This window comes from Telopea speciosissima, chromosome 9, assembly GCF_018873765.1.
Source record: "Telopea speciosissima isolate NSW1024214 ecotype Mountain lineage chromosome 9, Tspe_v1, whole genome shotgun sequence".
NCBI lineage: Eukaryota > Viridiplantae > Streptophyta > Magnoliopsida > Proteales > Proteaceae > Telopea > Telopea speciosissima.
The window spans coordinates 30,731,011-30,744,409 of NC_057924.1; positions in this window are offsets into that span (position 1 = coordinate 30,731,011).

Sequence of the window (13,399 nt, forward strand, 5' to 3'; positions counted from 1 at the left end):
ATCATATTGCAATTATGTTCTAATTGAATCCAGTTTTGATTTTATGATTTAGGTTGTTCTAGGCATAGACACCACTCACTGGACTTGTAGAACTATGTCTAGAATGACTCAAGAACCATTTTGTCACGGTAGATCCTTTTTGTTTCAATTCGGATCCAAAACCAATTGAATTTTATTGGGTCTTATGGAATTCTAAACATTTGTCCTTGCCCGGGATTCCCGATTTAATAACTGATCTTGAATTTGACTTTGTACAAGAGGCTATAATCCAAGCAAAGATTTGGACCTATTTGGATTTACCTATGTTTTTTTTAATCCAAATTAGTCTCAAATTCTGGTTTTAGATTTACCTTATTCCAATTTCCTTTTATCTTTAAACACCAGAGGTTAGGTGGGGGGTGGGGGTAGTAAGAGGATACTAACGGCAGTTTTTCTTTTGGAGAAGACCTTATATTAAGCATGTGCAGTTGCTTAATAATTTTTAGGACTTATATATTCATTGCTATCGATCTATCTTCAATAAATAATTTTTATTCTCATGCTTCTTTTAAACATTTCAGCAGCAGATGTTTTTTTAATTTATTATTCCAGCCCAACTAGAAAGAAGGGTGGTGGGGATACCGGCATGAAGCCAATCAGTTCTTTGATCTAGGTTGAGCCAATCAGTTAATTGTGAGGTTTGTAGATGATTATGTATAAAACCCTAGTCAAATTCAGGTTAGTTCAAGATACTACTCTGGTTCTGGTATAATCTGCTTGGGTTGATTATTATCATATGAAGCTACTGTACAAACTGGTGAACACTCTCTCTCTCTCTGTCTCTCTGCATTCATATTTGATATATAGATAGATAGATAGATATTGATAGAGGCTCCTTTTTTTTTCTCCTTTGAAAGTTGTTCTCTGATAATTGTGAATTTTTTTTTGTGCATTGTTTTTAGGTTCCGTCAATATACGAATTGCTATATTTCTTAAACTGAAGTTTACCATTAAGGCACAACATTCCAGCCCCCAAACTAAGGTTCTATGAGACTCCCTAAAACCTATGTGAGTGTATTCCTTGGTAATTTCTTGGCAAAACCTACTAGCTGGGATCGTCTCAAGTTTTTCAGTTGATGCCAGCAGGCTGCAGCCATAGTAACCAGAAAAACCATTTTCTACATAACAAACTTCTCCAAGGGGATATTTTTGGAAAAGGCTCATGGATAGGGTTTGGTAGGTAAATCAAATACCATATTCTGAACTGAATTATCTTGTAGGTTGGCTATCAAATATCTGCTGAACATTTCATGCATATTGCGTTGAATGAAACAGATGAAATATCATACCCTCAACTTATAACTACATAGAAAATGGATATGTTGATGCCATGCTCCACAGGTAATAATTAAAACAGAAATAAGAGATAACCAAAACAGAGGGGTTCAGTCACTGCAGTTTCTACGGTCTAGAGATTTGCCACTACAGCCGCAGCATTACAAACCCTTTTGGCTTGGAATTCAAAGCATTTTATGATTTCTCCATCAAGGACGACTACAAGGTGGACATTGCCCCAAGGCAGAAATTCTTTGAAGAATTCATAGATATGATAGGAAATGGCCCTCTACAAATTTGCTTGGTAACCTTCTCCAAACAACTCCTCACATGTACCAGAGGAATTCAAGAAGGTTCCCATAGAGCAGTTTGTCTTGTATTTTTAATATTTGATCTCTGAATACAGGAAGCTCTATTGTTCATAAAATTTGCCTCACATGTAATTTTTTTTAAACATCTTGTAAAGATTTTTTCCCTTCTGTTTCGAAAGTAGTAAGGATGCTTAATCCATATTGATTTCTCTTATATCCTCCTCTTTCACGATTTTTGGAGTTACTAAAAAAATAACTCAACTTCCTTTACAACCTTAATAAGTAAAGCACACTCATTAGGAAATGAATAAACCAAAAGCCGTGTAGAGAGAGAGAGAGAGTTTTAAGGAAATAATTCTAACTCTAATTTTTATATACCAATTATAAGAATTTTAAGGTAGGGGCTAGGCTACTTCGAGAGAGTGATATATCACAAATAATAATGGATTTTGGACCTTTGGTTTGTGCATTTACGGATCACCACAAGCTGATTCTCATCAGATTTACGCCAAAAAAAAAATAAAATTAACCTTGTTAGTATTATTAACCTTCATATCAGTTTCCCAAATGCTTATCAAACTGCATGAAAAGCGCTCTCTCTCTTTGTGCGCCACATAACAAAAGTCCACACATGCAAACCCACGTGCACGTTTACTAGTCTGTGTATCCTATAAAAGTACATACTCCACATTCTTTGTCAAATTTTTTAGATCTCCAAAATGCCCCTGAAATCTTCTCACAGACTCTTTTTCCCGCGCGAACAGACGCATGCACACCTCACTGCCTTTCTCCCACTTTTTCGACTTACCCACAACCTCTGCAAACAAATTACCCTTCCCTGACTGTCACAGTTTCTTCCTGACAAAAATACCGATCTCCTGAACCATCATGGTGTCTCCCCAATAGTCCCTCTGCAAACAAAAATACCCCTCCCCCTAACCGTCATGGCCTCTCCCCGATCGTCCCTCTGCAAAATGACACCCTCCCTCGCCGAATTTTTATGTCTCTCCCAAGTCTTACCATCTACCTTTCATTTAAAAGAAGGAACTCTTAACGTGACTCAAGCCACCATCAATTCCATCTCTGTCACCTAAGTCTCTTCCCTGATAGCAGGACAAACCGTCCTAAACGTTGTGACCCTGCTTCCCTCATACAATAAGATTTCAACCTCCGTCTGTTATCTGTTATGAACCATAAGCACATGCAAAAAAGCAGATTCGTCAAAGCCCTAGCTCTCCCTGATCACAAAAAGCGGATTGGTGAATTGGCATCGTCGATCACTGTCGTTTCCTGGCAAACAGATTGTAGGATCAATAGAGAGCCGGCTATTGACGGAACCAGTGGCGATGCCATCAACGTCAACCATAACCAGAACCGTGAATTTTCCCATTTCACAAGTGTGTAGGAGATGATAGCCTCATCGGTAGAAACATTATCAAACGGTTGCTCAAGATCTCCTCTTGAAAAGGTTGATTCCCAATTGCTGTTATGTAAGTAGACTCCTCTCTCTCTCTCTCTCTAGATATTTATCTGTCTACAACTTCTCAGTCATCTGAACCAATCAACCAACTATGTGGGGGTTTTCTTCAGTGACGACAATAGATAGTGGAAAGAGAGTTTTGCAATTTCTTGGATTTGATGGGGAGAAGAGGTCTGCAGGATTTAATGTAAGAGAAGAATATCCATCTCTCTCTCTCTCTTTCTCTCCCTGACGAAGAATATTAGTGCTTACAGCCATCTTCTGGTAAGCGTTCGCTCTCACAAAAGCCGTGAGAGGGCAGAAGGTTTGTTCCTTCTCTTTGTTTATTGGGTTTTTTTTTTGGACCTGATCTGATTTTCCTATTATTTGTGGCTTTTGTTTTTCCTTCCATTTTCTTTTTCATTCTATGGAATTTGTGTTTTGGATTGATTCACAATTTGCTTTTTGTACCACAAGATTGATGAAAATGTGCAAAGGTTGATCATGAATCACAGATCCTGAAGCTCCCCAATATAGTTGGATTCAAGGAGGTGACCATTTTAATTTACTTCCTTGACGGAATACACTATTTTCCTCTTCTAAAATGAAAGGGCAGAAGGTATGAATGAATTCCATTGTTACTCATCTATAGACCGGGTATTAAGGGATCGCAGGCTTGCAGCATCTACCCTGAATCCCTGATCTATCCCAGTCCAGATCTGTCTGGATTCCCAGATCCAGTAGGGGACAGATCAACTTGCAATAGACTATCTCCAATGCATTTATCCTGATGTGCAGGATCTTTTGATCATCCAACAGGGTTGACTTGGTTGGGCCTGCAAGGTGGGACCCACTGAATGTGTTTTCTGACTCTTAACTGCATTTATCCCTTGTTTGCTGTAATTTTGTTTGTGGAACCCTTTTTGACTGTTTGGAAGAAAGCGTTGTAGTTTCTCCTTGAAATATTACTATCTTAGTATAAAATCACTTCATAATTCTACAATTTCTTCCAAATTGGATGATGATATTTTCTGTTATTTGTATGCAGTTACTGGATGAAAGACAAAGTTCAAATGTCATGCGCTTTCTTCAAGCTATTAACAAGTAAATTCTTCCACCTTCCCTCTTATTTGCATTGTAGTTCTGCATTACGGCTTTAGCTGATCTCCTATAGAGCTGTCAAGTCCCATCCAATGAAGGCTCTCATTTATTACTGTCCTCAAGACTTGTTTAAATGTTAAAAGTATCTGAAATGTCAGGGTATAGGGAGTGTTTGATTCTCTGATGAACCTCTTATGCAGTTAAATAAAACTTTTCACCCTCCCTTGGTGTCAAAAGGCAAATTTGTATATAGAAGATTAAAATTTTGAGGGAAGCAGTGTTACTCCATTGTGATATAAAATTTCAAGTAAAGAACCTCCCTTCTACATGGAGGATCTCATTTTCGACCCGGACCAGCGAGACATCAACCATAATACTCAACATGCACTTCCCTTTTAGCAAGAGATGTTAGAACTTAATGCCCTGTAAAAGGTTGTGTTTTTCCTTGTGGAGGGAACTATCAAATGGATAAATCATCCAAATGGACAGAACTTACCTTTTTCTTGGAGAATTTGGATTTCAGAATATTGATATTGAATTTTGGATCAATAATCTGCACAGCTCTTCTAATTCGCGCATTGATAAATAAACATATTTGGAGATGGTGCAGATAAACATGATTTCCATTATCTAATTTTAAAAAACAAACTTTGTTTAGGTAGATTTTTGTGTTTAAAACAGACAAGAAACGAGAATACAGTCTAGATCTTTTTCTGTTTATAAACAGAAACAGGTGGAAATGTCTTGTACTCTTGAATTTTATCAATAAGTGGGGAGCTCTTAAATGTTTCTTAGATTCTATTCAATGGAAGATCTCCCTTTGTTATAGAGAAAGCAACCAAATTGCGGATGTATTGGCAAAGAAAGAAGCATCATTGAGATGGACCAACTGGTGGGATATATTTGCCCTCAGTTTGTTCATAGGGATGTTATGTGGGACATGCAGGCTCGAACCACATTCAGATCTGTCTGTCATTAAATTACCTCTCCTTGCTGATGGCCATTCCAAAGGTGAGGGGTTGAAAGGTAATGGGTGGAGTGGGGTTTTCTGCTGATGGCAACGCCGAAGGTGGAACCTCATTTCCGTGTTTTTTTTTTGTTCTGGGTCTTCCTAGATTCTTCCCTGTACATTCTTTTCTTTATTGGGTTTTTTTTTTGGACCTGATCTGATTTTCCTATTATTTGTGGCTTTTGTTTTTCCTTCCATTTACTTTTTCATTCTATGGAATTTGTGTTTTGGATTGATTAACAATTTGCTTTTTGTACCACAAGATTGATGAAAATGTGCAAAGGTTAGTCATGAATCACAGATCTTGAAGCACCCCAATATAGTTGGATTCAAGGAGGTGACCATTTTAATTTACTTCCTTTTATTATTCATTTTTAAGGTGTTCTTTTGTCACTCATGGGTGATTATTTGTTTGATTGAGACAAAATCGAGCAGAGGATTCATGCTTGTACTTCCATTTCATTTTCTGTTGCTTCTTCCTTTACTTCTCTTCCAGTTTGTACTGAACTTTGCTCACTCTGAAGATATATATCCACTTCAAACAATGCGAAAATGGATTCATCTAATAGTTTCATCTTGCCTTCAACAAGCCTTACTTGAATCATTTAAAGGCATGTGTATTGAATAGTCTTGATGAAAAAAAAAAACGAATTATAAATTATTCAAAACCCCTCTCTTTCTTTGTAATTTCTCTTTCTGCAGGGTAAATTGTGGAAGAATAATTTTAACCTTTTCATCGCACATGAGAGGATCTTTATTTTATTTCTTGGTTTTTTCTAATGAATTCTTTTTTGATGTCAAAGGTGATATGGATTAATTCGACATGGCAGCTTCATTCTTGCACATTCTGTAAAGTTCATTGAATTACAGGCGGAAGCCTAAATGGTTTGATTATTGTAATTGAGACTTCTGGTTCATGCTTTAGTGAATCATATCATATATTGACAAGATTATGTTCTTGTTTATCACGCTTTGCGCCTCCTCTCTCCCCTAACCTTGAAGTTTCCTATTTATTCAAAACATAGGAAAAGCTGTTGTCTTCATTAAAACTTAAGTTTCTTAACATTAGTGAACGACCAGCTATCATTCCTTAATACAAATGATACTTCAGTTTCATTTCTTTCCTCAGTTCCAATAGCAAAACTAAGAAGAAAACAGAGACTTTGAGAGGGAAGAAGGGTAAAAGGTGGAGAGCCAGATACAGAGAAGGGGAGCAAGTCTGTGAGAGGACAGGAAAGTGTGACCTTTTTTTTTCCCCCTATGGAAACATATTTAAAAAAAAAAAAAAGGAGAGACTGAAGCTGATCCATATCGAGATCAAAGGATTCTTTTGCTTATCAGATGTATGAATAAGAAGTCAGTGAGTTCTTTTCAATGTCTGGCAAGATGCGAGGAGCCTCAAGGGAAGACGTTTCGAGGGCTGTCTATGAATTCTTTGGCACTGTTTAAACCCCTCTCCTAAAAAATTGTTTATTGAATTTTATGGAGCAATGTTGGTTATGCTTTTAGAGGCTATAAAGCTCTGGTTCAGTCCAATATAATTGAAGATGGAGAAGCAAGTAGGGTTATTGGACAATATTCAAGAGGATTTGGAAGGTATTATATTGGTAATATGCATCAAAACCTTACAGAATATCAAGTTCATCAAGTTGCTCAAAAATGTTTGCTTTGAGGCTTTCAATAATCAAGTTTGAACCAATCAGGTTTTTTAAATTGAGTCGTGCATTTGTTCACTTCTTGCTTATATTCGACCCTCCTGCCTATTGATGTGGGTATAGGTTGAATGCAGCAATTATGAAATACCAATTTCTTCTGCAAGCTGCAAGACACAAACGCACGGGCAGATATTGCTGCTTCTTTCCAGGACTAATAGTAGTTTTAGTTTAATGAAATAACCTATATGTTTCTTATGAATTCTTGATGCACATTGATCCCTGTAGAATTATGTTGTGCAGCTAGTTGTAGTACTGCATCTAAAAGAACGGTGTGATCGAGGGAGCAATTGAATGGGCATTGAATCTCAAGCCTTCTATTAAATTTTTGGTGAAGTTTATTAAAATTTTTCATTACACTTTTCAGCCAATTTAAATGCTTCTCTTCGTTCTGTCCGCTTCAGTTTATGTGTCATACAACCTGCTATATTTCTATGTCCATTCTCAAGTTTAAATAGCGAGGTTGGAATTAAGACTGCATCGACTATTTAACATCTCGCATTGCACACCATCTCGGCCGGTGACGAGAGTGATTTGGTCTAGCTCTGAAGAGATCAAAAGATGTTCTATATATTTCTTTTAATGAGATGCTTGTCTATTTGAGCTTCAATCTGTGAGTTCTCTCTTTTCCTCTTTCATTTTTCCTTTTCCCTTTGTTTATTTCTCATGAACTAAGTGTTTTCAGTTACATGAAAACTTGGCGTCAATTTATCACTGTTTCCTTTTGAATGAACAAAATCAATATTTTAGGTCTCAGAGGAAAGGAAATCAGGAAATTCATAATTGAAGTAAATGAAGCCAAGGTTGCTTTGAGTCAATTTGTTCCTTTTCCCAATTCTGATCTGCCGTTTCTTTAACTAATTTAAGATGGGTCTCCAAAGCAATGATTTGTCCTAGGAAAAATAGCTACTAATACTCAAATTATTGTTCATTTTCCCTACTTATGGCCGGGGTCCAATTAAGGGTCCCTACATCTTTTAACTTTCAGGCTATCTTCATCTCTGTGTGAGCTGTTATTGGGTGTTCTGCAGATCCGAATAACCAAAAAATGCCTTGCTTTTCATGTAAGAACCGGAATCACAATGGTTCTTGCTATACCCACCTTCAAAGGTGATGGCAAGGCCACAATCAAGCTACCATCACCTTTGTTGTTTCTTAGGTTCCACGACATCAACGTCAAAATCTCAATCACTGATTCATCATCAACATCTGTCGCAGAGAACAATGCAACTAGCCATTTTGAGAGCAGCATTGCACCACCTTTCATAGACTTTATTGGAGTTGGAGCCATGGCAGGGGGAGCAGTTTCTAAAGCTAAAAGCAGAGATGGTTTCAAGCTGAAGATTGTCAAGTGAAACTCAATTTTCATTACTTGGAGAGGTAAAAATAGAAAGAAATATTCTAGCCAGTTTGCATTGGTCATTAGATACAAGTTTTGGCTTTTTAATATTTTTCCCTTTGCCATTACATTATAGTCTCTGATCCCATGCTATTTCTTAAGGTTTTATCGATCAGAGATTCAAAGGCTTGGAGAACTAGGTTTTTGGCCCTTTGCTCTTGTAAAGCTGTCTATTAGCATTTGAATCTATTATTAGTCGATTGATTTGAGTATTTGTGTTTTAGTTTTGGAGTAAAACTTTTTATTGGTTTCCTACTTTCATGCTCATCTTTTCAAGTACTCTTTATTTTCATGCACATCTTTTCAAGTACTCTTTATTTTCATGCACATCATTTCCATGGAATGTGGGAAGGGAAGTGAAGTTAGTTTTGAAAAGAAAATGAAAACTTTTGTAAATAGATGACACTATTATAGAACACAATTTTTTTAATGTTCACACGGTTAGATCATTGGGAAATATGATGAATTCATAAGTGTGAAGACCTTGACAAAATGACTCCGAGTGATGTATTGCTTTCCAACTCATGTAGGTAAGAACATTTATCTACAATAAGAAACACTATGATATCTAATGCCTCTCTTTTCCTTCCATTTAAACAATCTGTTCAATTTGTAAAGTAGTTATCTTTTATTTCCCATTTTATCTACAATAAGAAACACTATACGTTTTCATGACATGGATGTTGATTGCTACACATGTATCTATGTCATCTATTTAACAGCTTCTATGTCATCTATTTATCAGCTTTTGTTGGCTGGACAAATATGATATCAACTGCCTCTCTTTTCCTTCGATTTAAACAATCTGTTCAATCTATTCTTTGTGCCCCTTCAAACCCTTGAATATCTATGTATCCTATAAAAGTAAGTACTCTTTTTTTTTTTTTCGTCCAATTTTTCAACTACCCAAAATACCCCTGACACCCGTATTCATCCCCTATGTCCCTCTCTCACAAGCTCTCTTTCTCGCGCGGGTTAACAGACGCATCTCCTCACAAAATCAGACTTATTAGAAACTTCTTCCCACAAGTCTCAAGACTGAAACCTTATCAAACACGATACCCCTCCCGGACGTCTCCCTCCAGTCCCTCAAACACTCACGCCTCTCCCCCAAAAGACTCTTCCTCTCTTTCTTACTACCGATCGCAAGTCGACACGCTACCCTCTTCACCCCATCTCTGCCGAAGACACCGCGCCTGTGAAATCCAGAAACATACCCTTTTCAAAGCTCTGTTGCCAGAAGCCCGAGTCGCTGTCGGATCTGCAACCCACCACCCACCCCTTTTGAACTTGTAAACCCCACCCACTGTAATTGCCATCGTCGAGCCCAGCAACGACCATCTCCTTGCCCAGAGAATCAATTCTCTGAGCTCTGTTTTGTTGCTACTGCCGCTCTTGTTTTCCTGAAGGAACAGCCCCATGGCCTCTGTTTCTCTGCCGGCACAATCCAGTCTCAACTCTAGCATCAGCGCACCAGTGCACCAGCACCTGTGCCTCTACTCTAGGGTAATGAGTGTTTGATCTGAATATTTTAAACTATTTATTACTCCTTTCGTTCCATCTTGTGTACATTTTTAATATTATAACAGCTTCAATTTGAAGAGGAAATCACAGTTTTATGTGGTTTCTAGAGCAGGTCTTTATAGCAACATGCAACATTGCTGAATAGTGGAAATCATGTTTAGTTGTTTTTATTTTTTATGCTATTCCATATTCTCTCTCTCTCTCTCTCTTTCTTCATTTTTTATTTTATAGTCACTTAGGACACTTAGTACTAATATTCTTCACACACGACTTTCTACTTTCTTTCTCATCTCACTAATCTCTCTCAGTATCATTATCTCTCTCTTTCTCTCTCTCTCGCTCTCTCTCTCATTAATTGCTCCCATGTTTACGAATATTTCTCACACAAGTATCTCTCTCTCTCTCCAACGTAATGCTACACGTGCATTTGCACGTGTGAGTTTACTAGTATCCTATAAAAGTACGAACTCCATATTTTTTGTCAAATTTTTAAAATGACAAAAATGCCCTGACCGATCTCAAAAGTCTCTTGTCTAGACAATGGCATCCCGCTAAACAGACCCCAGCTCGCCAGAACGTTACAACCTTTCTCCGCTCCCTCTTTCTCTCATTTAAAACTCCCTTGCTTACATTCTCTCTCAAAGATAATTGTGGCGGGCGCCGTGAATGTTGTTCTACTGTTAGGAGCGATTTGTTACACTCTGTTGCAATCATCAAATGCAACATATGCAACATTCGACAGATTCGCCAACGGTTGTTTAACTGCTCGCTGGTCACTGCTAGCCTCCTGAGTCTTGCCTCAGTCAGGCCTCCTCTTGGAAGCCTCTGCGACAGCCATTTTTAAGGTTCTTGTTCTCACTGCTGCAACATCCAAAATGATTGGTCTCTTGAGAAATCTACAAGGCAGAAGGCAGGCTTGATTTGTTTTAGGCATTCGATTGAAACACAAAACCATCATCCAAACTCCTGAAGTGATGCTCACTCCCACAAGCTATTCCAAACGCCCACCTCTCTCTCTTTCAATTGTGATCCTATCTCTAACAGATTCAGAGAAATTGTGTTTTATGCAGGAGATAGAGAGAGGGTTCATTTTTTTACAAGGTCCGCTCCATTTCTCACTTCTTACTCATTTTCTACGGTTGTTTTACTGCTAGGAGTGATGTGAAACAGTGCTGCAACATTCGCTAAGATCAAGGATATAAATTTTTGGATGATGCAATTCGGTAAGATGTATCTCCATTGTTTTTCTTTTTTGGGGTACATGTACGAAAAATAGGGCTTTCTTTTAGCTTTCTCCTTCATTGCAATGATTTTTTGTTTACTTTTATTTTTAATAATGATTTATTTGATTTGATTTTAGTTTCAACAAAGATGATAGTTCATTTTATTAGGCTAATGTCTCAATTCTTAAGTAACAACAATTCCATTTTCTTTTTCTTTTAGGTAAGTAGAGAATTTGATGGATGGATGCAGAAAGTAGATGAAGAAAATGTCCATATTAGACCGAAAATGGAGGGCTTGTCAGTAATTACTGGAAGCAATTATTGTTGCCGGAAGTCCATGTGCAAGGCCCATATATCTGCATAAAAAGAACATATGTCAATGAAAAAATATGACCTTATTGTGTTTGGATTTTGCAAAAAAATTTCAAACCAGGGGATCATGTGAAAGTTGTTCAGGCCATCTATCAGAGATATAGGGGGTATGTTACTTTTAGAATATAATACTTTCCTTCATTTTAGAAATTTGTGGATCTTCATTCTATTAGTAATGTTGGTTGGTATTTAACTATATCTTTGTAACATTGAATGATTTCTTCAACTACACTGATGCATGATTACATGAGAACGCTTATAATAAATTGAGCTTTTAAATCTTATGCACCAATGAGTCCAACAAGCTCTATCTTTGAACCATTTCTATTGTTAGGCTTGCTAAGTTCTCCACCACTCTGTTTTGATGATCCAAAAACCATCTGAAAATGTTAACCCTCCAATTAAGAGTCATCATCGTTGATTCATTCCAAGTATATAAGCTATGGAAATGTGAATTTCACATGAGTAGTTCATTGGAACTGAATGTCTAATCATCTTGATTAGTTCGAAGGATTGAGCAATGAAAAATGAGTTTGACCTTCTTCAAAATTTTATTCTACTGGTGTTGATTTAGGAAGGGGTTGACCTTCTTTGCTGTTTTATTCAATTTTTGTTAATGGTTTCATGGATTTTCACAGATTATGCTTACAAGACATTAGAAATCAATTTAATGAAAGAAAGCACCAATGAGGATTAAATGGATGCTTACAATTACCAAAAATTTGTGGGTATCTTCTATTGGCATGTGTGTGTGTGTGTTATTTATTTGATGTCAGTTTTGTAAGGGATTGACAAAAATTGTGGTCATTAAAGCCTATAAATGGCAGTGTATGTCCAGAGTTCAAACCACCTCTTGTATCATTTCTCCTCCCATGATTTAGAGCTTCAGAATTGGGGATGTTGGACACCTTTCATTCATTCTTGAATTGAAATTATTATCTGGGAGAGGTTGTAACTGGATATATTATTTGAGAACAACAGAAGAATGATAAAAAGTTGGGCAATAATCTTGTGCAAAGTTTACAGTTGAAGAATCCATTATAGGACTCTTTGAATCTTGTCTCCCGGTCTCATGTCAACTGATGGTTGCATATGTGACCTGAATCATGGGTTCCCATAGTACAAAAGCCACCAGACTCAATTGGAGCAGCTGAAGTGAGCCAAGAATTAACATCCTTGTAGTATAGTTTCTTTGCATTCACTATATTATTTTTTTTTCCTACATATAATTGTCATTCTTAGTTTATCCTCCTTCAAGTTGACTCACAAGTATGCTACAGTTGATTCGAAGTACAGCATGGCTTGGTTGGTAAGTTGTTCTAATAAAAAAGTGAAGCAATGAAGAATGTTAAATAAATTATAGGTATGAAGCTTTAAACATAATAATCCAGCCTGGAAAATACAGGAGACCCAAGTCTTTCATTTCTTCATTTTGGGAGTTTGATTTGACTTTTTGAGTTTATGTTATAGAGATTAGAGAACATTATATTCAAACACAAAGATAACGAACTATACTTAAATTGTGGTTTAGATAATCGAGACAAAACTAAGAAAGTAATATTTCAGGAAATTCATTAAATGAGTCTGAAGAATTGTGTTTGAGATTCTGTTTGATCAAATGTTTCTCGAAAATAAAACCACCCCTGTACAGTGATTAATAAGTCTAAAACTACGCAAAAACATATAAAATAAGTCCCATATATAGGTGGTGCTTCATCCATAACCTAGTTATCTATTATCAAACCTTGCCCCTGACTGACTGGAATCTTGACTGAAGGATAGGAACCCTTGACATTGCATCCAAGCACATTGTGGAGTATCACTCCAGTGATTGAATTTGATGAGGAAACCCTGTGCATGTCTTCCTACATACCTGTCAGAAGATGGACAGTTGACCCTTGTAACTGCATAGCTCACAACATAATGTACTGCTTGGACTCCAGGTATTCGCTCTCCTCTCCATGACTGTGGGTCC